Source organism: Tamandua tetradactyla, chromosome 13 (assembly GCF_023851605.1).
Source record: "Tamandua tetradactyla isolate mTamTet1 chromosome 13, mTamTet1.pri, whole genome shotgun sequence".
Classification (NCBI taxonomy): Eukaryota; Metazoa; Chordata; class Mammalia; order Pilosa; family Myrmecophagidae; genus Tamandua; species Tamandua tetradactyla.
This window is the reverse complement of record NC_135339.1, coordinates 20,650,358-20,677,467: the sequence shown is the minus strand read 5'-3', so window position 1 is coordinate 20,677,467 and position 27,110 is coordinate 20,650,358. Positions and strand designations below refer to the sequence as shown.

Sequence of the window (27,110 nt, the reverse complement as noted above, 5' to 3'; positions counted from 1 at the left end):
TGAAGAGAGCACAAGTATTTAAACAGTTGGCTTTGAGTCCAAGGATCTCATTCTGCCTTGGCCAGCTGCCTCTTTGGGCTTGAGTGCTTTCAGGACTAAGTCCACCTGAGCCATCCTTGTTGGCTTCTGCCTCCGTTTTGTGGATGTTTCCCTTAATTTATTGCTCTAAGAGTACCCCCTTGAGTATCCAGAACCTTCCAAATCCTGGCGAGGAGAGAGATTTCTTTCACACTTACCTGGGGTGTTCTCTTGGATATTATTTCTCATCTGGAGAAACACTTGCTCCCCAGGTGACTAACAGTGGTCATCTCACTGTTTAGGTGAACCCTCACCTCCTGCTCCCAGGGATGTAACCTTATCACCAATGCTTAATATCTCAATGCAGTAGCAACAAAATGCTCATGACTTGAGTGATACGAGCAGGCATGGGGTTAGGAGGGGGTTGGCATTTTTCTCAGAAGGGACAGTGAAGTCCAGTGTAAGGGCCACAGGGGAGAGGTTCCGGCAGAGGGATGGTGCTTCTGAGCACACACTAGGCTGCTGCAGAACTTTGTTCCCATTAACCTTGCTTGCCCTTGGAAACTGCTTCACGCCACCTGGTTCCCACCATACTGAGAGGGTAGGCACCCTTTAATATCAGCCACCCTGAGTGCTGGGAGCTGCATCAGCACTCCAGCATCCACAATGGTCCTTGGCACCACACAGTCTCAATAACATGGTTGTGCTGATGGAAGATGCCAGAGAAGTCCCTACAAATGTCACTGCCTATTGGTGCACTGATGTGTACGTGCCTTTTTTTTAACTGAAAATAAAGTCTGAAGAGGGCAGGGAGGAGGCCGAGGGGGGAGAAGGGACTGCTACTCATTTGTTGGGCAGATGGAATATGTCTTCAGGCCAGTTCCTGAGGTTTGGGTTCCTTGATGTCCCTAAGGAGCTGCTGGGATTGCGCTTTTGCAGGGAGGGGTTTTACTGATCATTTCCCTATTTGGTACTTCTCAACTCTGAATATACCTTTTGTGCCCAAATGCCATGTTGATTTACTTTTTCTATTTCTTGGGCTGATGTAGAATGTCTGGTTTACAGAGAACCTGGGACTGTATTTTCTGTATTTCCCTTACTGAGTAGCAGGAAGTTACTCAAGCCAACGACTTGTTTGCCATTCATCCTTACAATTCCCTGTTAGAATTAGCTTCCTCTACACATGTGATGCTTAGGAGAGATATAAAGTTTCCTTGAAGTTGGTAATATTCTCTTAGATTTAGGCAGTAAGTATGAGCTAATGTTAAAACATTTTTTAATCACTGCTGTTTGTTGCCGTGATTACTGTGTTGGCGCATCTTCAGTGCCCAATGAATAGTACGTATTTCTACCAGTCATTGTTAAAATCCAGTGTGGAAACAGTGTTTATACCGGCAGCTGTTACAAATCCAAGGCTATGGATTAATGTCGGCTTCTGAATGTATAGTGCTTTAGTTAATTCCATCCAAGGACAGATGATATCATCTAGGAAGAAGGAATATATTATAAACTGTCAGCCAGAAGGTAGTAAAAGGAGGTGATATGTTATAAGGAATACTAAAAGGTCATTCAAAGAGGAGATATTGCTAATAACTCAATTAAAATTTTCACACTGACATTTTACAAATTTCTGTGAAAGCCCTAAAACATTTTCAAAGCTAGCTAAATTCATACCCTAGATTGGAAAAACAAGGGTCAAATAGGATTCGCACATTTCCTTTGTGAGATGAACAAATTGGGATAATCTTTTCCAGGAAGTTCCGGCCAACTAATTCACTATAACTGCTTTGATGTCTAGATGAGAGAGAGAGAGAGAGAGAGAGAGAGAGAGAGGAATTTTGTAAGTACATCCTTTCATTGAGGATTTTCCTCTTTCTTCTGCTAGGTTTTGGGGCACAACAACCAAGTCATTTTGGCCCTAAATTTTCAGGTAGCTGGTGTTTGCCAGGCTGATGCTTTGATGTAGTTATTCAATGTAGTTTTCTCTTGTGTTTTGTTTTTTGGAAAATGAAAGGATCTCTGTTCTTCCTGGGAGCCAAGAGGCAAAATAAACGGTGAGGATAAAAATCACTGAATTGTGGCCTCTGTGGCTGAACAGTAAGGCAACCAGTACAGAATATGGGAACAGTTGGCTTTAGAAGGTAATCAGACCCAGCCCCCTGCTGTCAGGTTTTGGAGGAATGATGCCTTCTTGAAGATGCTTGGACCTGGAATCTCCATGACCTGTCATGGTCTCTCTCTCTAGTGTTCATTCACTGTTATGGTCACTAAATTCTTCTTCCTGTCCAATGAATGTAAGCATATTCCCTTTCTGGGTATTTTTTCCACAGACATGGAGAAGAGTTGATCAGCACTTAATTAATGAATTATTTGAGCTGCCTGTTGGGTGCTTGGTGCTGAAGATTGGGTGGGAAGAAAAATTGGACACAGCTGCTGCCTTCATGGAAGCAAGAGCTATTAAATAAACACACTGCAGTCATTCCTACAAACGGATCCAATCATGACTGGGACAGGAGCTGAGGAGGAGAAGTATATGGTGCTATGGTGGGTCTTGACTTAGTCAAGGAGAGTAGTAAGGGCCTTCTTGATGAGGTGATGTCTCTCTCGGGGTGGGGGTGGGGTGAAGCATAAGAACCTAATTAGGAAAGAGCAGAGGGAAAAGCATGACAGGCAGAGGGAACAGCAAGCGCAAAGAATCTTGGCTGGATGGAGCATGGTGATTACAAGGAACTCCAGAGAGGCCTGCATGGCAATTGAAAAGAGAATGGCACCTGAAAGTCTGCAGTTGGCATCACAAGATAGGGTATCTTAGAGTCAGTGACTGTTGGTGACCTGCTTGAAAAGAGACATAAATCTTTGGTATCGACTGTGTATGTAAGAAGCACTTACTGAATGCTTGCTGTGGAGTCACAGGTGACATCCAGCTCTCAGAAATGCAAAGATAAGTTTGGTCTGTACTAGCCATCGTGTGCTGTTGACAAAGAGGACCTGGGAGGAGAGATGGGCACAGCTGTGTCTGCCTTCCATCCTGTGTGCTGGCTTGGGCCACCTGATGCCAACTCCACAGTGGCACGTTTGTCTTATTAAGTGCAAGCCAATTTCTCTCCCCCTTCCAGGCCCTGATGGTGACTGTGGAGGACAGGGACATGCAGTGAAAACCCAGTTATTATGGCCTGTAAAGGAAGGTGGTGGCTGCTGGGGAATGCTCAAATGAAGACAAATGCATTGTTAAGTTTTTATGGACCAAGGCTGCACTTTCATTAAGTGTAATTTACATAACATAACTAATTCTCAAGGCCAAACAGTCCTTGTGGCCCAATGACAGCCCCTGACAACCCGTGGAGGGCGAGAATTCCTCAGGTCAGAAAACTTACTCCTTCCCCTTGCTGGTTCAGCATGTTGGTTGCTCCAGCACTTGAATTAAATGCTGGTTCCATTTTAGCTACCCATTCTCAATTGCAGCAACCCAGCCACACATGCCTGGGGCAGAGCTCAGGGTGCCTTGTTACACTCTTTTTTTATCATAGGGATTGGCTTCCTGGTTTGAATCCTTGATAAGACTAAGTTGAGAATTTTCTCGGGTTTGCCTTGGCTTTATGATTGGTTCCCGGTTCTCTCCTTGGGTTGCTGGGCTGAGATACTGGGGAATGACATGTAGACTATGTTTCTAAGGAGTGAGCCTAGGAGGTGAAGCTATCTGGATGATGTCCTTAGTGTGCTGAGCAGTGGCCTTTGTCTGTACCCATCTTCATTACACAGTGACGCCACTAGAGATGCTTTGAGGTCGGGCTTCTCCATCTCACATGGCAAAGCAATTATCATTTCCTCTCATTGCAGAGGTGAGTGCTCGGTATCACATGATAGATTTTTACTGGTAATCAGAACTTCCTGCCCATTGATCTACAGGACATACTTTTATGTTGACATTTACAAGGTTTGTGTCAGGAAGAGGCGAGGTACAGAGAGAGAAAATGAAAGGAGGAGGAAGGGGAGAGAATCATTATATTCAATTTGATGATGACAATTTCCCTACAATTACAACTTCCAGAAGTCAGGGACAATAGATACGCGTCTTCTGCTTGCATGTACAGTAAAGGAGATGACATGAAGCGATTCTGTTAGCGGGAATGGTGATATATTACCTTAATGATTTCGTTGCTTGCCAAATGAAAGAAATTCTTGCTGCAGTTCAGAGTCCTGTACTCATCATGCCATTCATTGTAAGGCACGTATTGTTAAGTCGGGGACATAGGGGGAATTCTGACCTTCTTTAGATTGCTTTTGGATTTTTATGCTTTTCTTTGCTACCATGACAATCTGTTTTTTGTCAGTTTACGGGACATACCTAAGCATTTGTGTATCTAATATTGAAGCTCATTAATGGGTTTGAGGCATGCTTAGATTTACATAGGTGGGGTTGAATTAATGGAAAATTTCATAGTAGAGTTTAATGAAAGTGCTTCACTGTTATACTAGTGATTGGAAGGACAGAGTTTGTGTGTGTGTGTGTGTGTGTGTGTAGGGGTCTTAAATGAATTATGGGTAACCCGAACAAACCCTCAGAACTGCACATGGAGGCTGTAAGCTGACATAGGATCCTGTGGTCTAGGTAGGACCAAAAGGGCCATTTTTTTCAGGGCTCCTGGAGGCCAGACAATTTGCATTATAGAAAAAGAGGAGTCCAAGGTCTTTTGGCAAAATAGCACCAAGTGGTCTGGATAGTGCAAGTAGAGAACCAAGAAGGTGGTCAGAAACTGGTCAGATTTGGAACCAGCTAGGATGAGGTCATGGATAAGCTTGTCCTCTAGACCTGGAACCCAGGAGTATTGGAAGCTTCTGGATTCCATTATTATATGTACCTGGTCATGGATGTTTAAAGGAGCTATAGGGCCAGACAAATGACTGCATGATAGTCATCCTTTCACCCTGTGCATTCTCCTAATAGTAGATTATCGAGATTTCTAAACTAATGGAGTCCTGTTTGCACAGTAGAGCTGAAGAGCTGAAAGGGAGCTTAGGTCATGGAAGTCATCAACATTATTTTCTAGATCAGAAGTCTGAGCCTGGAGAAGATATTAGGCCAACCCAGTGCCTCTCGGGACATCACTGTGCTACCTGGTCTGATGGTGTTGCCACCATGTCCTGCTGCTTTCTACTTACTTGCATAAAGCTGCTCTTCTGAACCTGGGTTCTTTGCATGTACTGTGAAACTCCTTCCTGAATATTGTGGCCAACTCTAGAGCTGAACCTTGCAAGCCTGTTTTAGACATGCTCCTCATAGATCTTATTGTCACCTACTAGTTGGGACTTTGGGCAAGTAATTTTACCTTTCCTTGCTTCGTTTTTCCCTTCAGTAAAATTTGAAAGATCTCTGTGGACTCTGCCAGTTCAAGCATGGCATGTTCTATAATTCTTGCTCTGTACCTGCATAAGCTCTGTTAGCAGCTGTTTGTGTAGGCATCCAGGTGATTCAAGTCAACCTCAGGGAACCTGTGGAAACACAAACAGTAGTGATACTTTGATTCTTCACCCACCTGAAAGATCACATGGGAAAGTACTCTAAGCTGTGAGCCCCTTGAAATCTGGGGCCATGTCTCATTCATTTTTATACATCCAAACTCCATCAAATTGGTAAATATCTGGTATTTAATAAATTGGGACTAACTGAGTATGGGAAAATGCTGCAGGATTTCAGATTACAAGACACACTTTCTCTGCACTTAAGGAAGTGAACATAAACATTATACAACATATGCCTAGGACTTGCTTCCTCAAGAGAAACTCACTGACCTATTGGAGCAAAGACCAAGTTTATCTTATGAGCCACAGAATGCCGAGTGCCCTGAACATTTTCAGGCATAGAGATGCTCCTCAGTAAACATGTGCTAAATAAATAACTGGGCAGAACTATGACTTGGGGTACAATAGTTAGACTTTTCAGGGTTAACTGGGAAATGGGGAAAGAAAATAGATCTGGAAGAAGAGAAGAAAATAAGAAATTTGGTGGTGTAAAATTAATTGTATTTTCCTTTCACCCGTAAGCTGTGACTTAAATGTCTATGTAACAGAAAGACTCTGTTGGTCCTGGTCTGCATAAGGTTACCAGTCTATGACTAGATAATTGCAGAAATGGCACATAAACATTTAGAAACTTCATACTTATTTGATGTTATGTAACATCCAAGCATGTGATCCCTGGATTTGTGTTGTTAACAGTTTGTGGCCCAGATCAGGTGTGGTTGGACTGCCTTTGTGAGCCACACATGATAAACGGCATACCAGTCCAACTCGGTATGACTGTTCTAGTTTGCTAGCTGCTGGAATGCAATGTACCAGAAACAGAATGGCTTTTAAAAAGGGGACTTTAATAAGTTGCTAGTTTATAGTTATAAGGCCGAGAAAATGTCCTAATTAAAACAAGTCTGTGGAAATGTTCAATCTGAGGCATCCAGGGAAAGATACCTTGGTTCAAGAAGGCTGATGAAGTTCAGGGTTTCTCTCTCAAGTGGAAGGGCACATGGCGAGCACAGTCAGAGTTTCTCTCTCATCCAGAAAGGCACATGGTGAACACGGTCAGGGTTCCTCTCTCAGCTGGAAGGGCACATGGTGAACACAGCATCATCTGCTAGCTTCTTCTCTTGGCTTCAGGTTTCATGAAACTCCCCGGGAGGCGTTTTCCTACGGGCTCTCTGCTTTGTGGTGCTGCAGCATTCTCTGCTCTCTCCAAATCTCTTTCATTCTTCAAAATGTTTCCTCTTTTATAGGACTCCAGAAACTTATCAAGATCCACTCAAATGGGTGGGGACATGTCGTCACCTAATCCAGCTTAACCACTCTTGATTGGATTACATCTCCAGGGAGATGATCTAATTATAGATTCAAACATGCAGTATTGAATAGGGATTGTTCTACCATTGCGAAATGAGATTTAGATTAAAACATGGCTTTTGTAGGGGACATATATCCTTTCAAATCAGCACAACGACCAAGGATTGGTCCATGATGCGTTGCACGGGGAAAAAATCCTTCATCATGCAACCAGAAAGAAACTTGGTGAAGTGCTTGATTTTTGCAGCCAAATAGTCATATTTTAATTAAAGTATTAATGATGTCACTTAAAGGTGTTTCTCACTTACTGTAGTCATGTACTTTGTTGTGTTGTTGGTTTGGGGAGGAAAGACTGAACTAGCAACCCCCCCTTAGTCAACCAAGTTGAGGCATAATCTGTGTGACAGTGTTTTTGTCTTTTTAAAACTAACTAGCTTTGCATGGCTATTTAACTTGCTCCTTTGCCCTCATTAGTATTATCCTGTAATCAAATGAGCTAATTAAGCTGTTTCCTATCCACTGATCAGAGAATATTAAAGCTTGGAAGGTGACTCTAGCTGTCTTCTGATCCAACTCCCTCATTTTTCAGAGGCATCTTAGGTTCAGAGAGGTTAAGTAATATGTCCCAAGTCACACAGTTATTTAGGAAACAAATTGGGCCTCAAAAATCAGGGTCCCCTGCTCCTTGGTCATTATTTTTTCCCTAATCTTCCATCCTGAAATTCAGTAAAATCCTTTTAGACTTGCAAATAAACAAGGTCTATATCTATTGTGGTAAGTTATAAGGACCTAGAATGGACAAGCTTGTCTCCCAAATAATTATGGATGGCTCATCTAAAAGAAAACTTGATATCTGCAATTATGAACAGAGGAAACAGTGTAGGTGATTTTTTGTGTGTATTAGACTACCTTTATAAATAATAGAAAAATCCTGTTTGTCTATGAATTGCTGTATAACACTATGTGCTGAGTGGAGAGGTGGTGACTACTTGTCATTGTAGTGCAGCGCCCAAATGAAGCACAGCTTCTGTGAGTTTGTTAGTGAAAAAAACAGGATGAAACTCAATATAGTGAATGAAGCACATTTTCAGAACCATGTCTATTGCCTAAAATAAGAGCTCTTCCTACTTGTGATTGAGAGTAGGAGGCAGTGAGAGAGGCCTGGGTGGGAGAATTTATGTCCCCCAATATCATCCCTGTCTTAACAAGGTTCAGTGTGGTCTAAATCGGCTTTTGGCAAACTAGGGTCACTAGGTCATGGGTTTTGAGAATAGAGTTCTACTGGAACACAGCCCCACCTGTTCGCTTCCTAACTTCCATGGCTCCTTCTGCACTGCAGCTGCAAAACTGAGTAGCTGCTACAGAGATAGTATGGCTGGTAAATCCTAAAATATTCACCAGCTAGCTCTTTTCTGAAGAAATTTGACCAGGGGTCTGTTCTGGATGGGCATCTCTTTCATATCAGGCAGGGGTCTTCCCTTGATCCCAATTAGCTGAATTCTGATAAGGATGGCAGGAAATGACCTTGCATCTCCTTGTTCTGAAGCCTCTTTTACAATCCAGTCACCGGCTGCAGATTTTTAGTCTACATATGAACTCCTGGCGCTCCTCAGAGAAAGAAATTACCCACCTCTGGAACAAACATTTGATCTTTTTATTTTTTCCACTTTCTTGGGAGAGTAATAAATATAGTCAATGACTCTGGATTCGATTACTATGTAAGAGCTCTTTAAAAACATCTAACCATCTGCTTAATGGCCAGTAATATGTTTCTAATGGTCACTCTCGATAAGACACTTTAGTTCACTCCTGTAATAGTCACCCAGCCGCCGGGAGCTTCTGGAGTAATATGATCGAAGACCAGTCCTGGGCTTTGCAGCACCTGAGGCCTGGAGACAGTTCTGAAGGGTGGTGTATGGGAAACGCCCTTCTTTTCATGCAGCTTCAGGCATACAATGAGTATACGTCCCATAGTCATTCAGAGCGATGTGAACTTAAAGCTTTAAGTCTTTGACATTTATGTGTCCAGGTATGTTGTACCTGGAAGTTTAAAATCTTCCCCATCTTTTCTGAGATGCCGCATCCTGAGCCCTTGTCACTAAGAGCTCTGCCTCCCTGGTCTGGGCCCAGCAGCTGGTGACAGCTTGGCAAATTGTGAGTTTCCTGGCTTAAAACAGACTAAATTGCAGACAAAACAAGCCATCAGCTGAGTAAATACTGTATCTCTGTTTGGCTTCTGTAAAAAGAAGAAGATTAGCATGAGTGTTTAGTGTTCATAATTATTAGTAGGAGGTGAATAGTAGGCTCAGGCTGACTGGAGATTGTTTCATTATATCCAATTAACACCCACTTGATTATTCTTAATTACTTATGCTTGACAACAGAGGAGTAAAGATGTCAGGCTTCAGATACACAAATAATGCTTGGGTTATCAATATACGGATGTTTGTGAAGTAATATCCTGTTCGTTTTGTGGTGGCTATTTAACATGGACTCAGTTGAGGAATGGACAATGAAATATCTGCTTGTCTAAGATTTTGACAAATGCCCAGGGGAACTTAGACAAGATGCCAAAAAGTAGGTTTTAGGATCAAAATGGGTCTTTCTATAGCAAACAAGTCTAGTAGTGCTTTCTTTGAAAACGTCTCAATGCCAATTTGTGTGAGAATTTCTTTTCTCTTTCCGTTCTGACTGTGGCAAAGAAAGTTAATCCGTAGCATGATGATCAATGATTATAAAAGAGAATGTCTGAATGCAAACTTTCCAAAAGAGAGTGAGGCATATGTGCTTCAAATGGTATGAAATGAAATCCCCATTCTAAAGGGACTTGTGGATGTTTGAGAAGATAAAACAACCCACCAGCTTCTGTGTGAGACTCTTAATGATCAGCCTGGAATATATAGTTCCAGAGGCATGTACAAAGGAAAGTATACCAATAGCCAGATCACCTCAGATTCAAACCTGAAGTTAAATCACCGTTAAGAACTCTTAAAGTCATCTTTTCTGTCTCAAGCTTTTAGGGAAAAAATGAATAGTTTCTTCCCCTTCACCTGTTTTCTTTTGGGCAGAGTTGGGGTATAGCGTAGACATAGGAGCAGTTCTTTGCCTCTTTGAGGAGAGGTTGTCGCAGTCTTGGGTTGCCACTCCTTGCTTGCTTGTGGTGTCGGTGATCTTTGCTAGAAAAATTTGAATTGTTACATTTTTTTCCTGGATCAAATTTAGGTATTAAATCATTCTTAGGTAAAGAGGGAAGACACTTGGCAGAGGCAAAGGATGGTGAGGTTTGGTGGTTGTGCCACGCAGTCTTAGAACTGGCAATGTGTTGGAAGATCAGAGCTGGACCTGCAGTGGCCGCATCTTCCTACCAGACAAATCCGCTTTCAGCTCTCAAGGTCAATCAGCCATTAGATAATGAGCACTTGCCCATGCACAGCAGCAAACCAGGCATATGAGAGTGTGTGGGATGGCCAAGTCACCCCAGCTGGGGAGACAAGGATTTCCTAGGACACAACAGTGTTTCCTTAACTGCTGAATTGCATGATTTATGCAAAGGGTGGCAGAGATTCAGCAAAGAGGGCTGAACCGGTCAGAGAAGACCCAGACTTCAAGGAAGACTCAGCTGCTTAGAGGATGCACCAGCTCTTGGTAGTTCAGAGGCTTGTAGAGGGAGGAAAATATATTGCAGGCTACTACAATCATGACCTATATGTCCTATGATGCAGACTTGACCAGGTTTGTGCTCAGTCCCAAGGGCCAGGGACTTTATATCCCAGGGTCAGCAAACAGGGGCTAAATCTTGAGAAGGAAGGCCATCTCCAAAGGAGGGGGCCCTAGGGAGATGGAGTTAATGAGGATTCCCTGGGATCTATTTCCATTATGAGGGAAGAAACATTAGGCAATCTGTCAAAGTCAAAAATTCATAAGTATATTTAAAGATTTAAGTCTGAAATGGAATATCTTAGGCAGTCATTTGAAGTCTGTCTTTCTCTATGTATATGGTGGCTGATATTTAAAAGACACATGAAACATTTAAAAATTACCTCAGGAATAGTGTACCCTCCCTTGAATAATAAAGGAGTAATATCAGGGAATTGAGCGGTGGCAGGATGCCGTTGGTTCTAATTTGACAAATGATGGTCAGAGCCAGGTGAGACGGGAATCCAACATCCTCTGCTGGACAGTTGGACATGTGAGGGACTCCTGAAGTTGCCTGGATCTTGGTCCACCTCAACAAGGGTAGACCTGTCACCCTACATCCTGCTCTACTGCCCCTGCTAGCCACTCTTCTCAGGATTCTGGAACTGAAGTCAGACAGGGTTGACGGTTTATTCGCTGATCTATCCCAAAACATAGAACTTAATAAGCCACTTTCTATGCTATATAAATTCTTTACGATGATCAGCTGGTGTTACCCAAACCTCTAAACTTCTACCTGTGTGTACACCAAAGCAGTTCGGATTCTGTGTAAAAGCAGCATCCCCTCGCCACCACTACCACCACACATACACGGAAGCCGGCTGGAATTTGGGGTTTTGTACCATATTAGAAGGGAAGCCATTATCAGCATTTGAAGGTAAGGAGAGTTGTTTTGAGTTTACATGGATCCCTCTGGCATGTTGTGGGGGGAGAAACAGAAGGGAAGCTGAAGTGGAAGCAGATGACCAGCTATTGGCCACTGCACACTGCAGTCGTCTAGGCCAGAGGGCATGTTTGGGTGACGATGTTATGATGGGGTGAGATTGGTCATACTCTGGGTGTTTAGAAACAAGAATGTAAAGGATATGTTGGTTAGAGTGGCCTGTAAGAGACAGAAGACTCCCAGGAAGAGTTGAGGTGCCATTCACTGGCACAGAAGAGCTGGTGGGAGCTACAGGCTCGAGAGTTAGACTCGGGGCATGTTAGATTTGTGATGCCTATTAGCCATCCAAGTGCAGATGTCAACAAAGTTCTGGATGTTCAAATTGTAAGGGATGCTCTGGGGAGGAGTCAGATCTGGAGATAGAAGTTGGGGAGTCTTGGCATGTAGTTGATATTTAAAGTCACATCGCTGGATGAGATCATTTTGTTCTACCCCAGATACACGTAAAGCATTAGTGTGATGGTGGTGATCCTGGTAGTGGTGGTATTGCTGGAACGTAACCAGCTCTAATATTTGCTGACTCCAAATGGTATACTTGCTCATTACATTCTCTGTCTACTGTAATTTTGAATGCATTTTTGTGCCCATCAGTCTCAGAAAAGGGAAGAAAATGTTATTGACCGAACCCTGCAGCTTTTATCTGTCTGTGCCCATTCCAGTGCATACCTGGGGATCCCTGCCTCTACCCTGGCCTGCAAGTCCTTGTCACCTTGAACTGACTCAGCCCCTGGAGTTCTGGATTCCTGGTGTGCATAATCTTGGCCAACTCTTCAGGAGTGCAGCACAAACCAGGATGGATGAGATACTCCAACTCATTTCTTACAGGTGTTCTTTAAGGGAGTGCTTAGGAAGTTTTACTCAATTTAACTTAAGACATAAGTAATGCCATTCCCAATTCAGGGCAATGGCTTAGAACCTGACTCAATGTCCTTTTTACTAAGTAATTATCCAGATTTCCTTACTAAATGTTATTTTATGTATTATGTGTAATAGCCTCTTTCTTTTGGCTATGGTAGGATGATAATAGCAGCTGATAATGTATCTCATATCCTCTTAAAGTTCTGCCTCGGGTGCCTGTGGCCAGCAAGCAGGGAGTGAGTCCCTGGACTGACTCGCCGTACCTGGGTTGGTTTGTTTCTCGGGGGTCTAAGGGATCACAGGGAACTTCTTAACTTACAAAACCTCACTTGTTTTTGAAGATTCAGGTATCAGGCAGCCTAAGAAGAGCATCTGGCCATACTATACCTGTGCCTCAACTCAGAATCTCCTTTTGAGATCTGGGGGAAGAGGGGTTGTTGCAGAGAGATGAAGCACTAATGGGCAGGAAGTGAGCAGCGTGTACCTTTGTGTTGTGTTTAGAAGTTGTAGATGCTGACAAAAATTGACCAGCTACCCCCATCCGTACCTCTCATGGCTACTTTCTCTCCCTGTCACGATTGCAGGTACTCAGTGAAGGTTCATAGGCTGAACTCATACAGTGGGAATTATATTATTTACATTGTATGTTTTTACAGTGCAAATGATGCATGTACCTTGGCTTCTTGGTGATGATCTAGTAGTGCAAATAGTCATGTAACTACTGAACACCCACTGCTTACCAGTTCACTGTCTCCTATACCCCAGTAGCCTCTAAGGGCTCACTGGGCACTTGGAGGAATATGAAAATATTTGTCATTCATCTCCTACCAGCCATGAGAGTCTCTTCCCCAGAGAGTCAAAACCAAAACCCAAAACCAAAAATACACATTGACCTCCTAGGAGAAGGAGGCGTGATGTTGGCCCTAGGGTTTGTAAACAGGTTGGACATATTTTCTGCCCTCAGAGAGTTTCCAGTCTAGTTGAGAAGGCAGGGTACACTTAAATGAAATGTGAGATAACAGTGCAGGTCCTGCCTGGTTATATATCAAAAGGTAATGCTCAGTGTTAGTTTGAAGGCAAGAGATGTGAGAGAAGCTCGTGAGGCCCTGTGAGCCTTTCGGCTGCATGTCTGCATCATCCGGGAGATTGTGAAGTCTGCGCTGCCTGAGCCCCACCCTAGGCCACGTGAGTAGGAATCTTAGCCATCTCTGTGTTTTAAAAGCTCCTTTGGTGATTCTGATACATGACAGGGGTGAAGAACTGCTTTGAAAGGACAAGTAGGGTTTGGGAGCCCAGAGGGAGGTAAGAGGTGCGGGCTGGCATGGGGGAGACATGGGCAGGCCCATGAGGTGAGGAGCTCTGCATGCCTCCCTAGCCTGCAAGGAAGGTCTTAAGGGGTGGGGTGGGGGGTGGTGGTTAGAGTAAAATCCAGCAGGAAAGGGACTGCTGCTAGAAGAACTTGAGCTAGAGCTCCAGGGAAACCCTGGAATTAGCACCATTCTCCACGTGACCTTATTTTTCATCTGAAGAGTTTGGACTTTCTTCAGTGGGTGACAGGCAGTTTTTGTGCCAAGGAGCAGCATGAGAAAAGTGGTGTTTTGGGGTCATTCTGATAGGCTGGCTCTGGGGTGCCAGATAGAATCAAGCAGAGGGTACCAGGTAGCAGAGAGTAGCTGGGACCAAAACTGTTCCCTAAAACACTAACAACAGCAAAAATATTGACTGAGCCCTCAACGTGTTCCAAGTGCTATCTTAAACCCTTGACATTTACCATCTCTCTTAAATTTCCCAGTATTCCCATGAAATGGATTGCCATAGTATGCCCATTTTACAAATGAGAAAATCAAGTACTGAGAAAAAGTAACCTGCTCAAGGGCAAACAGCTAGCTAGCATCAGAGTCAAGTTTAAGCCAGACTGTGCAATGCCAGAACCTGTGTTTTTGACCACTTGGCTATAGGTTCCTTTCTTTTCGGAGCTGGGGAGATGGGTTCATGGTCCGGGAATCAAACCTGGGTCTCCTGCATGGAAGACATGCATTCTACCCCTGAACCATCCGTGCACCCTAAAGGTTCTTATCACCCCTAGGACTCGGGCAGTTGGGAACTGGAGATGGAGTATGGAGATGCATGTTGTAAAAGCATACAAGTGCTGCTGTGTGCTCAACCAGCCTGGGCATGCTCAGGAAGATCCCCAAGAGCACCTTGGATAAAGGAATTGAGGAGGGTTGAGAATGGCACAGGGAGGGTGGCAGAAAGCCTTTCTGAAATAGCACGTGTGTGTTTGGTGCCTGAGAGAGAAGGCAGAATGGGCAGTTGTCAGTGTGATGGCCCTGTAAAAATTCTTCTTAAAACCCACACACACAGATTGTGTGAGAAATTGAGTATTGTGAAGTGCAGGGAGCATTGTTGTAGAGTCAGGCAGATGTGAGTGTGAATTCCAGTCCTTGCCTTGCCAGCCTTGTGACCTTGGGCGGTTCTCATAACCTCTGTATCTCAGCTTTTTCATGTATGCATTGAGTTAGACAACAGCCTCACCCTCACTGGAGTGTAGCAGAGATGGAGTTAATGGACATCAGGTGCATGTAAAGAACATGACATAATGCATATTCAATCAATACAGCCATTATTACTATTAGGATGGTTCTTATAACGATACTTCATGGACATTAATGAGTGTAACACAAATGCTGGCCTTGCCGGGGTTCACATTCTGACCCCATCCCCTGCTGTGTGATTTTGTGTAATTTTTTTTTACTTATTCTCAGTTGTCCCATCTGCAGATATGAAAAGCAGCTTTAACTACCTTGTTAGTTTACAGTGATGATTATGTAAGTTCCTACATATAGAACAGAACAGCATCTCTTATGCTCAGTTGCTTATTGATGATCTAAAGATTATTATTTTTTCTTTTCATTGTGATTTCCTCCTCTTCACTGCCTCCTGCTTCTGAAGCCCTCATACCTCTGGCCATCCCGCATGTGTAACGGTGGTGTCCCCCTTGCCTAACTGTTGAGGATATGCCTGGATGAGTGATCCCTGCTGTCCCCAAGCATAGATTCCTTGAGCAAAGTGATGATGACTGCTTAGATATTATATGTGGGTGATGATTTAATGTAAATACATTAGCCCATCGAAACTAGGCTGGCCTGAGGGTTTCCGATATCAGTCTCCTCCCTGAGTATTTATCCATTTCTTTTCTCCCTTCCTGGGTACCTTTACCATGGCATGGATCTTGCTCCCCTGTACCCCTGGAGACAGCAGTGTTCACTCTGGGGGTGTGCGTGTCTGTGTGTGTGTAGGAGTATTTGTAGCCTAAAGGTGGTTCTTGTGGTGCTTTGCTTTGTTTCTTTTTTTTTTTTTTTTGTAAAGTTGAATAAAAGGCACTTAGTCTAAAACTTTAAAAAATTGCTACTGGGCAAAGTAATTTTGTGTCAGGCTTCTGTTCAGGGCAGATTTACACTGGTTATAAATCTATGAAATTAAGGTCTTACCGTAGAAAAGCTGAAATGTATTCAACATTAGCAGACAACCAGCCCTGCTCTGAACCAGTGGCCATTCTCCCCCATGTATAATAAGAATATCTGGCTATGTGTTTGGGGTAATAAGAAGTTTAAATATGCCTCTTAGAATAGGTAATGGCTCTCCAATGAGAAGCAGAATTTTCTATCAACAATTCTTTCCCTGGAACCAAAGGTTAAGTTGAAGAGTTTGATTTAATGACAAAGTTAATTAGGCCTTTAACATTATAGGGTTCTTGCCTTTCGTTTTCTAATCAAGATCATGGTCTAGGGTCGGCAACCTTGTGGAAGTGGGGGACCCAGTGCCAACCCTTGTTCCTCTGATGTTTGGGAGAAGAGGGGGTGGGAGATGAGGGCTTAGCAATTTCTGAGTCGACAGAGGGCTCAAACAGTATCCCTTAGTCCTGAAGTATTTCTTCCTTACCTTCACCACACCTTATAGTCATTACATGTTTGGAATTTTGGGCTTTAAGGAATTTCATGGATCATACAATCAGTCCTTTTGTTTTACTGCTGGGGAGAGTGAGGCAAACGTGATTAAGACATTTTCTCAGTGGTTACATAGGCCTTTTCGGGCAGAATGAATGGTGAAGCTTTTAAGTTTGGAACATCTAATTCTTATCAAATGACCCTTCATCGTATTCAAGGAAGATGAAGACTTAGTCGTTTATGGCATTTATGTTATTTATAGAGTAGCATTGCTAGGGTGTATCTTCGTACTACTTTTCAAGGCCTTAGTAGTCTATTTGATCTTGGTCTCTGGTGTACCAGTAAAGACTCTTGGTTGTAAACAAAGAAATTGCCTCTGGCTATCTTAATCTTATTTTTAAAAGCAATTCATTGGAAGGGTATTAAGGGTTCTCAGAACCTACTGGAGGCTGAAGAACCTGGCAATGGGGAGGAAGAGATATCAGAGCAGGTTCACAAGTTCCAGAAACAGGGCCCATGACAACTTGCTGGGGGTAGGAACCTCAACCCCAATGCTTGACATTGCTCCGTTATAAATGCATTCTCACTTGTTCCTCTTCCCAAGTTCAGGTGGAAAAATTTAAAGCACTGAGAGAAGAGATTTTCCAATGCTTTGGCTTCCAGGGAGGCAGTGAGAGGGGGAGGATGGACCCTTCATCTTCTGTTGAGGATTGGGATGGGGCCCTTCATAGTTCAGGACCCTACTTAATGGGGGATTCTCTATAATGAAGAAAGACAAGTTCAGGTTTTGACTAGTCTAGGACTTAAGAAAGGTCCCAGATAAAAGACTTTGTGGAAGCCTCTGAAGGTCAACCATGCTCTATAATTCTGTTGCTGTGGGAAAATATATTCCAAATTACAGAAAAAGTCAAAGATAACTTTGCGAGTTGGCTTGCTCATATTTATATATTAAATAGGGGTCTGTTGGTCCGGGGCCTTATGCTTAAAATATAACTTCTTTATGTTGGACAACATAGGGCACCAGATGTAGAAATACCTTTGACAGTGTTGACACTTCAAAAAAGCTGAAATCATTCATCCACCCATCTTTTCACACAGCGAGTGTCTGTGGGCCTGTACTCTCTGCCTGGCACAGTTCTGGGCATTGGTTATACAGAGGTGGACAAAACGAATATGCTCCTGTTCTCCTGCAGCTCGGGCTTCAGTGTAATTCTGATATGTGATACTTTGACTTTTTACTCTCAATAAAATATTCAAATGCAGAGAAGAATATTGAGAAAGGTCAGATTTTTTTATTGGAAGTTAATACTTCAAGAGCTCCAACACTCTCCAAAATATTGGGAGTTGCTTTTCCAGAAGAGATGCATCTACCAAACTTTGTTCACAACCTCCAACAATCGTTTCTTACTAGACATGGTACCACTGTAGGCCTAGCTATGAAAGAGTTGATAACCTAGCTGGGGAGGCAGACACTGGAGCTCATTGTTTCCGTGTAATGTCGTGAGGACAGGGACAGAGTATGCCCAGGGTACAGTGCAAATACAAAGACTCAAATTGTTGAGGAGCGCTGATTTTGGGAAGGTTTTCTCATGGCTTATCCTACTCCTAGAGCTACGATGTCAGGCTGTCTTTTCCATTCACCTGTGCAGCCACTCCACAAATAATTGCTGATTTGCTGCGACGTGTAGGTCTAGAAGGTAAGAGCCTTCATTCAGCCAGAGGTGTCTTTCTTGCCCCATTTCCTTTCTAATGGTGGCCAGCTGCTGAAACCTCTTGGGTTTGGGGTTGGGGTAGATGGTGCATCCATCAATAGCTTTAGCACCCGCTTCACCAGAGACTAGTGATATTTCTGAGATTCTGGTCCCAGGGCAAGGGCAGAGTCCAGAAGAACCACCTTTGGCTCCATCTTCCTCTTGAATGGTAAGTAATCTACTCAGCTAGCTCTTAGAAGAGTCCTGTGCAAATCCACATCAGGCTCAGAAGATAAATGCTTCCTGACAGTTCTCGCTCTATTAATTTGCATAAACATTTCTGTATGATTTTATTTATATTGGTGAGGCAGAACAGTAGTTCTCCAGCTTTGATGTGTGTGAGCCTTAGAGATTAGAACCGGGGCTCTTCCTTTGAGAAAACAAACACTTTTGTGTTGATTTCAATGAGATATAAATCATACCCAGGAAGTTTACAGTTGAGTAAGAATGGTATAATTACTGATTGTATACCAGAAGAGGACATATTTATGAAACGACTTGAAAAAGCTTGTAATCCCTTCCCGTATTTTGAATAACTAATTGCTATGTTATTGTGGCATATTTGCACCACAAGAGTTAAGTCTGTCAAACGTTTCCCTCCGAAAACCTTGCTTTAAGGGATTTCTAACTTGGTCGTAAAAATGTGCTCCAAGTTGGAACTAACTTGATGGGAGTCTGTGCCTGGAACACTTGATTTCAATGGTGCCAGTCAGAGATAAATTATAGGCTGGGAAAGAGGAAACAAATTTTTTAAAAAGGAGGTGTTTATAGTTCCCGGCTCCCCTCAGTAGTTCTTTAGGATCAAAATAGCCTCTTTAAAATAAATTGCAGACCATTAGTACATGATGGAGGAAACCGCTTTGAAACTGGATTGGGGGAGGGAGAGGGCAAGGGCAGGAGAAAGAAGAGATTGATTTGGGCCATTTACCAGCTATGCATATATAGTGTGTGCCATTCCTGCCATGTTCCCCTGGAGTGGTTTGTGCACGAGATGGTCTTCCTGTCCTCACAGTTGACATTTATGTGAGGCTAAGTGGACAGGACCGCAAATCCACTTGGTTATGCTGGAACATAAGCACCGTCATCAGAAATAGTGGCCTAGCTTATCAGTGAAGAATGGGTCATGGTCTCTGACTCTGAATTTTAACGGGCATTTGGGTTTTAGGAACATACCTGGTTCCTGACATTGAAGCCCAAAAGGTAGTGCTTATCTAGGAATATTTATTTGATTCTACATATACAGCCTAGACATCTCTACCACCCACTAGCAGCAGACAATTCAAGATCATCATAGAGAGGTGGTTTCTACCACTGTGTGAGTCACCTTGAACCCCAGTGGTTTGGGCGTCACCTGTGTGCTCTAGCACCTCTGATCAATGGTGGTGAGACTGAATTACAATCTGGCTGGTTCAGCCTCAATTCAAATGTGTTTGTCATTTTTTAGATTTCACTCATGCCTTAATGATGCTTTTTTTTTTTTTTTGAGAAAGCTAATTGCATTGGTTTCTGCAAGAGGCATCACTTTAAACAATCCATCCTGACTGTGAAAACAAATACATGCTTGACTTATTTCATTTATTTTTCTCCCCCAAACCTAAATTAGGAGAAAGCCATTTTGGATAAGAAGACATGTGTGTGTCTTTGTCACATCTTTTATCATCACGACTGCTTTTCCAAATAATACAACTTGTGACAAATGTGAACATTAATTATAGTTAACAAAGAAATGTCATGTGAAGTGTTTGGGGCGGGGGGGAGAAGATAAAACCAGCCAATCGATGAAATTACATTTTGCTCCAAGCTTCAAGTCAAAGTGCAAAAGTCAGAAATCAAATACCATCAGTTATCAAATTATGTTAATTTTTCTTTGTTTTTTTTTTTAACTTTTTTATTGTATAGTGTAACATATACAAAGCAAAGAAATAAAAAAGCAATAGTTTTCAAAACACTCTTCATATGTTAATGATTTTAATGAAAGCTTCTGGTAGTTTGTTCACAAATGTATTGGTATAATGGTAACTAATAGAACGAGAGAAACTGATTGCCATGAATTAATTAGAACTGACTTCTGGAGTTTCCTTTATTTATTTATTTCAATATTGACAATCTGTTTAGGACTTGGGGTTTTTCATGTGGCCCTTTTCTCTCCTCTACGATCATCAGCTATTTGCAGAGGAAGAACATAACTGTGCTTTTTCATACCACAGGCATCTCTCACCAGCCCCAGGGTTTTGATTTAAATTGAAAGCCAACAACAAATAAGTAAAGTGTAGACATGAATACTTACACATAATTTGTCCCTAACCTTAGAATAAGGGTACAAATAAGGCCCTTTGTCTGATGCACCCTTCCCCTCTTTTTCTACCCCTGACTCCTTTCTGTGCCACAAGGAGCTTCTTCTGTGCACATGATGAGGACACCCAGCTCACCCAACCAGGTGCCGTCCAGTGATGGCTTTTCTTTGGCCACCCTTGGGCTTGGAGTATGGAGAGATGCAGAGATCCTGATGGTACCATCTGCTGTTAGCAGGGCAGACCTAGAGAAGAGGTCCTTGCAGCCCCTGGAAGAAGCTCAGAGCTGTTTGAGAAGGGAATTTTGGGCTTCCAGTACCCATAACACAGTCTAGTAGTGGCAGAAAAGGTGCCAGATTCAAAGTGCTCTTGGCCTATGCATTCCTTATGGTGTAGGAATGGGGGATAGATGGAGGAAGTCCAGGGTGAAGGCTTCCAAAGCATCTGGCCTGGGACAGCTGCTCTGGTAACCTGAATATAAGAAGTGATACTATGCACACATGTTCTTTCCTATGGGTATCTGGATGTGTGCATTTGGACTTCTCTCTCTGCTGAAGCCTACCGATACACTTTGTCTTTTGTTCACTCATTCCTTTATTTATTCACCATTTATTGGGCATTTACTGTGTCAAGTTCAGAAAAAAAGATCTTTGCTTGCAAGGTACTCACAACTTTTTATATTTGTAACTCAGTAATAAGAACTAGATAGAGATTTGTTCCAAGTTTTTTACTTTCCAGGTCTTAACTTGTGTTCTCTTCTCTAGGTGCTTTCTTTCTTTTTGTTTCCTTCCTTATCATGGCAGCATGTGTTTACAGGTGGTGTAGAGGAGAAGTGAGGAGTAAAACCTAGGGGTTAGATGAGGTGAACTAGTCTGGCCTCCCTCTATGGCCTATTTGGAATCCTGTCCTCTTGTTTTCCTTTGCCGTTTCCCTGGGGTCCTCCAGAACTCTCACCATTTAGCCAGAGAGGAACCCCCACTGAATCCAGATCAGAAGCAGATAAAAGGGAAAATCTGGCAGGGGTTATCAATCCCACATAGAGACTCAGACAGCTGTGGTGTAAAGGCTGGACCCTGAGAAGGTCCGATGTAGCTGGTGATTCCAGGCAGCACCTGTGTAGAATTTGAATTGTGATAAAATCAACGTCATTCCCTTAAAAATCTCTTTCGACATTTAAATCAATGGGGGCTTTTCCTAAATTGTTCACCATGAGGGTAGGTTTTAGTTGCTATTAAACCCATATTGACCAGACCATGCTTTTGTAAATCTAATCATGACATCTGGATAACTGAACACACATCAGATAGAAGCCCGAGCTTTCGGGAGTCGGAAAGCACATCAGACTATTTTGAATTTCCTTCCTTGGCTAAATTGGTACATTAGGTAAAAACGATTTCCACATTTGCATAGTTGATTTCATTACTACCGCCATTATTGATGCCCAGCTCCTCTGAAAGAAAGGAGCCATAAAAGCAAATAAAATCACTTTGTGATTCCATTATTGGATAAATTACCACATTACTGCTTGCGTTTAGGGCTAAAGCCATTCCCCGCATTTGCATGGTTTATTTCATTATCATTATTAACAACAACAACGATGATGCTGATGACTAGAATCCCTGAGTGAAAGGAACTAGAAAAATGCCAGAGCCTCAAGCCATCTTTATGGACTTGCCACCGTCTCTGGGAGTCTCTTTATCTGCTCCTGAAATGCAGTCACTTCCTCCAGCGAGCCAAAAGCTTCTGACAGACCCTATGCTAAAGCTTTTCAGAACTTATGGGCCGGAATTCCTGGTCTGACACAGTGACTCACTAGTCGCTGCGATGACCAAAGAATTAGGGTGGGAGTCCCCGCTCAGCCACTTTATTAGATTTGTCATTTAAACTCTCAGAGCCTCTGTGTCTTTTTCAGTGAAATGGGGATTGTGATACTCCTGCAACAGGATGGGTAAGCAAAGGAGATGGTGAATGTGAGTATGGTTCACACCACATTCCCCATAGATTTTAGGGACTGATCTCTCTCCTTTGCACTTTGAGGGCACTGCCCTGGCGGAATTGCTTTTGCAAAGGAGGCAGGAGCTGCCCTTGCTTATCTCTTTGGCTGGGGAAATTTCCCAGAGCCTTTCTCACATTTTTAAGCCATTATGCTCTGAGAATAAGAAGGGAGAGAATACTTGGTGGTAGTTACATATCATTGATGTTTACAGACAGTTTACTTTGATACCAAACATTCCTAGGCTGTTTTGGTGGCCAGGTTATTGTTCTTTCTTACTCAGTGATCTCCAATTACAAGTATGTTTTCTCTTCGGCCATTGAGCTAGGAAGTGCAGAGCCTTTTTGTCTATTAATTCTGAGGTCCTTCAGTGAAAAGAAGGCCCACTGGTGGCCATCCATGCTCAGCTGGAGAATTTTCCCCCTGGTTTTGTTTTTATTATTTTATTTTATTTCTGCTGCACCAGGGGCTCCAAAAAAATGAATGTGTCAGTAAAGGATTTGACAGTATGTTACGACAGTCATCAATCCACTGAGCCCTGTAGCCATAAATAAGCTTCATATGCTGCCACACTAAAGAGGACAGTTTTTCTTCTCCAGGACATTGAAAATGTCACAGCCAGGGAATTGTTTGTCCCCGTCACCACGGCAACGCCACCAGCACTTATCATTAACTTTCACACCAAGATTTTAATCAGCGCTCTTTGCGGCCTGAGACCAAGTCAACATCAGCCCAAATTTTCAAAGCCGTTATTCTAATTATGACGAGAAAGCTATAGATTGATGAGCCGAGCTTTCTGCAAGGACTGGTGGCAGTTAATTCTCGTGACCTGTGTGGCTCCGGGAGTCTCTCCTAGAGATGGAGTCTTGAAAGTTCGATTATTAGTGACAGCTTGTAAGTGAGAGGAGCCTTATCTCTCCAGAGAGTGTTGATAACTTGAGACAAGGTTTAACTAGGAAGTAGTGAGACAGTGGAAGGAGGGGAGAGAGGGGGGAAAGGAAAAAGAAAGCGCACACTCTCTCTGCAGCCTGCACACAGCATAATGAGAAAATACAGACAGGCACGATTTCACAAGTTGTAAATTCTAGTAGCCTTCAGTTGTAAATTCTGGTGGAGGCTGTTTTACTCGGCTATCTGATAATGTGTGAAAATATTTGTCCCTTTGCTTCATAGGCATGGGCAAGCACTATTTTCCAGAAAATACATTAAACTTCCCAGCTCTCTGCTGCCTCTCCTTCCTTTTTCAGCTTCATTTCTTCAGGGTACCTCCAGAAACCAAATGGGAATTAACAAATTGAAATGAAGTGGTAGCTAATTTTTTAAAAAGATTCTGCCTTCTCATTTCTCCCATCTATTTTTGGGGGGGTGGGGTGGGCAGAGGGTGGTGCATAGTCCGGGAATTGAACCCAGGTCTCCTGTGTGTAAGGCGAGCATTCTACCCCTGAACCACCCATGCACCCTTCTCCCATCTTCTTTTGATTCAATTTAATTTCTAGAGCCTTTGGGTTTGCAATGAAAGGGGGGATTTATAGGGGTCCAAATAACTCTCTCCCTTTGTATTGCTGTTAGTGTTTCCTGATCTCATTAATTTGGTTGATGGATGTGTTCACTTTCTTGGCCATGCGTAGAGAACTTCCATGTCATCTTCAAGTTTACTTTGGGGAAGCTGTTCCTAAGACATTGAGCTGAGCATCAGTCTGGTCAGGATGGGGTGGGAATTACGATTCTCCAGCTTCTTGCTGAGGTCCTTGTGGCCACCCGAGAGTGTTGGGCATCCTGGAGGTAGAGGCAGACAAGAGTCTTGCAAGTAGGATTCAAAAACCTTTCTACCTTGGCCGAAGGTTTTAACCTTCTCATTAAAGATCAGTGAGGTTTACCTAAGGGGCACACAGGACGGCATTGTATTTGCTTCTGAAGGGTCTCATCCTCGTGGCTGCGGGTGTCAGGGTTCTAACCTCAGCCCCACCCCTGCCGCCTCATTTTCCCATCTTTCAGATGGAGTTAATGGTATGTCTGTAGCTTCCTTCCCATATCCGATGAGAAAAGAAGAATTACGTTGTAAATACTTATTTAGTTCCATTAAAAAATGTGAACATGCAAACGTCACTGGCTGTCTGCTTATTTAGTTTCTCTCCATAGCCATAAATGATGATGCAATTACATTTTATAGTGATTTCTTTTTCTTTTTCAAATGACTTTTACATTTTTAAAGCAACCACAATTATCTCCATTATCTTTATTTTGCTTTGGAGGCCACTGAGGCACAGAGAGCTGAAGCATCTTGCTTATGGTCACCCAGCCAATTAGAGGTCTCAGGTATGGAATTGTCATCTCCTCACTCCCAGTGAGCTTGTCCCTAGACCACACCACTTACCATATTAATAGGCTGGGATTAACGAAGAAAGCAAACCCAATTAGTTTCTGTTGCAGCCCTTTTACAATCCTGTCTTGTTTTCCTAGTGTTTATATGTATGTTTTAATAGCATTCCCTGCCTTTTATGCTGAGGTTGCTCGAGGTATGTTTATAATGGTGGTGTAATTATAATAATAAAATACAAATCCATCCACAAAACGAGCTCATTACTGGCTGGCCAGGTAAAACAAGTAGGCCTGGTGTTGACGCCAGAGCAAGGCATTTTATTTCTAAGGTGGTGCCCTGTAGAAACGCAAGATGCTTCGCTCCTCTAGTAAGGTTGGCCCTGTGTTCTGAGAGTAACTGGAATTTGGGGTGCAAGGTTGAGCAGGTCATTGAGATGCCTGGGCTGTGTAGCTTTAATATGCCCTCCTTTCTTGATCTCACTTTTTCTGGGAGAGATGTGACAAGCAAAAGTAGAAATCATTCCCTTTGATTCTCTGAAGGTTAAGATCTTTCCTTGCAAATGCAAGGAGGCCCTTTGGCATTCAAACTCCTGGACATAGAGTTTCTAATGTATACAAAAGGGAAAATTATTGTTACGAATGATCCAGAGGAGGGCGGGGGGGAGTGTGTGTTTTTTTAAACGCCTGTCTGTCCTTGTTAATTAGAAGTGCACATATTGGGAAATTAACTATGAAATACTAAAAATGATAAATTATTCCTTATTTGAAAGTATAAATTAAAGGTTTAGTGTATATAAAATTTGTCATGTTTAATTGCAAGTTCAATTAAAATTCAGGGTAATGATGATTTATACAGGTTTCTGTGTAATTTGATATTCATTAGCTTAGCCAGACACATGCTGATATTAGCTCGTTAATTATGTTTCCTTTTGTTGAAGGCAGCCTTGTGAAAGCAATCTGCTCAAAGTTTTCTAAACTCATTCTGCTAAATGAATATTTGGCAGCTGTTCACGTTATTGAGATGGTCACTGTGGTTTCATTTCACTCATAGGCCGCATCAATCATACCTTCTCAGTGACAAACAAGGGTTTCTCATTACAAACCCATTTATGAAGGTTATGGCTGACATTAAAGAGCGACTGAATAGTCCTCCCTGTTACTTTACAGTAACATTGAACTACTGCACCACTAACATCCACACCTCCCACGTGGTCAGACTGTTTAAAAAGTGTTGGAAGGGAGGGCAGAGTTACCACAAAGGCCCAAGTACTGTTCCCAACATTGTCTCAAACTTGGGAATCACAATTTAAGGTCTCAGAAAACTTACCTTCAGGGAGCCCAGGCCTTCAAGATGTCCCCATACCTAGTTAATAGTTGTGGTCACTGACGTATGGGGTGGGTCAAGAGATCTGCTCACAGTAGTACGTGGATACTGAACAATGGAGCTGATCAGGCATGACTCTTGGGGAGATGGGAGTGGAAATGCTGTGCTTACTGATGAGGGTGTTTCCAGAAGCATTTCACCTATTGTAGAGATGAGTTGAAGAAATCCCTATCTAGCTGGGAGACCTATTATGTCCTGTATTTTTGGAGGATTTGAAATCTTTTCATACCTTTGTCATAGCTGTCATTGCACATCCTCAGATTTGACTTGGGGTGTTGTGGAAAGGCAGGTTTTGTTTTTCTTTTTGGACAGGTAAGTTGATTGATGTATTCCACGTCACCTACGTGGACACTGGCAATGGCCAGATGCAGAGCTCTGGCTTCTGTGCCTGCTAGCATGCTTCAGTGTGGCTTTTCCAAATAAGGCATCAGTTTTCAGTTTTGTTCTTTCTCCACCAGCACCCTTTTTTTCAGAAGGAACAAGATGGTTTGTAAATGGTAGCCATGTTGACTTTGGCATCAACCATTTCTCTTCTGTGAATTGGCATCAACCATTTCTGTACTGAGAAGCTGCAAGTCTGGTTTGTAATGGACAAATGCAATGGGAATTCCTTATGCTAAATTATAATTTTGTACGTCTACAGCTACATTCATATAACTGTCATTTTTAGGGAGTAAGAGGTTAGGGACTTTTTTTTTTTTCCCTTTCGTTGAGAGAAAGCCTCTTATATAGTGGATCTTCTAGGATCATGTTTCTTTCATATATTAGAAAGGATTGCAGGTTGGTTGTCCACCACAGTGGTTCTTTTCTTCATAGTGGAGAGTTGTTTGCTGGGACTGCACCTTCCAGCACCCAGCCTTGCTCCAAGTGGGACCATGTGACTGTGTCCTGGCCACAGGCTCCCTATGCTCTTTTTCCCCATCTGTCAGCTAGAGGCAGAGAACTCTGAGGTATAGGGGATGTCAGAGTCACAAAATGGAAGGAACTCAGATTCCTGAACCACAGTGTGGAAGGCCAAATACTGAATACCTGATGGGACTTTTCATGAGCAAGAAATAAACATCCATTATGTTAGGTCCCTA

The 27,110-nt window shown here is 42.8% G+C and overlaps 1 protein-coding gene and 1 long non-coding RNA gene across 21 annotated transcripts in view; one reads left to right on the top strand and one right to left on the bottom strand.

Moving 5' to 3' along the window:
- The window catches only part of LRMDA (leucine rich melanocyte differentiation associated), a 1,434,085-nt gene that overhangs the window by 668,268 nt on the left and 738,707 nt on the right, over positions 1–27,110 (top strand). The window lies entirely within an intron of this gene.
- LOC143653672 (uncharacterized) lies at positions 1,322–26,002 on the bottom strand. The gene is made up of 3 exons (XR_013161470.1): positions 25,972–26,002; positions 5,443–5,508; positions 1,322–1,503 (listed from the first exon to the last, which is right to left on the bottom strand). It is a non-coding gene; the product is annotated as an uncharacterized LOC143653672 (long non-coding RNA).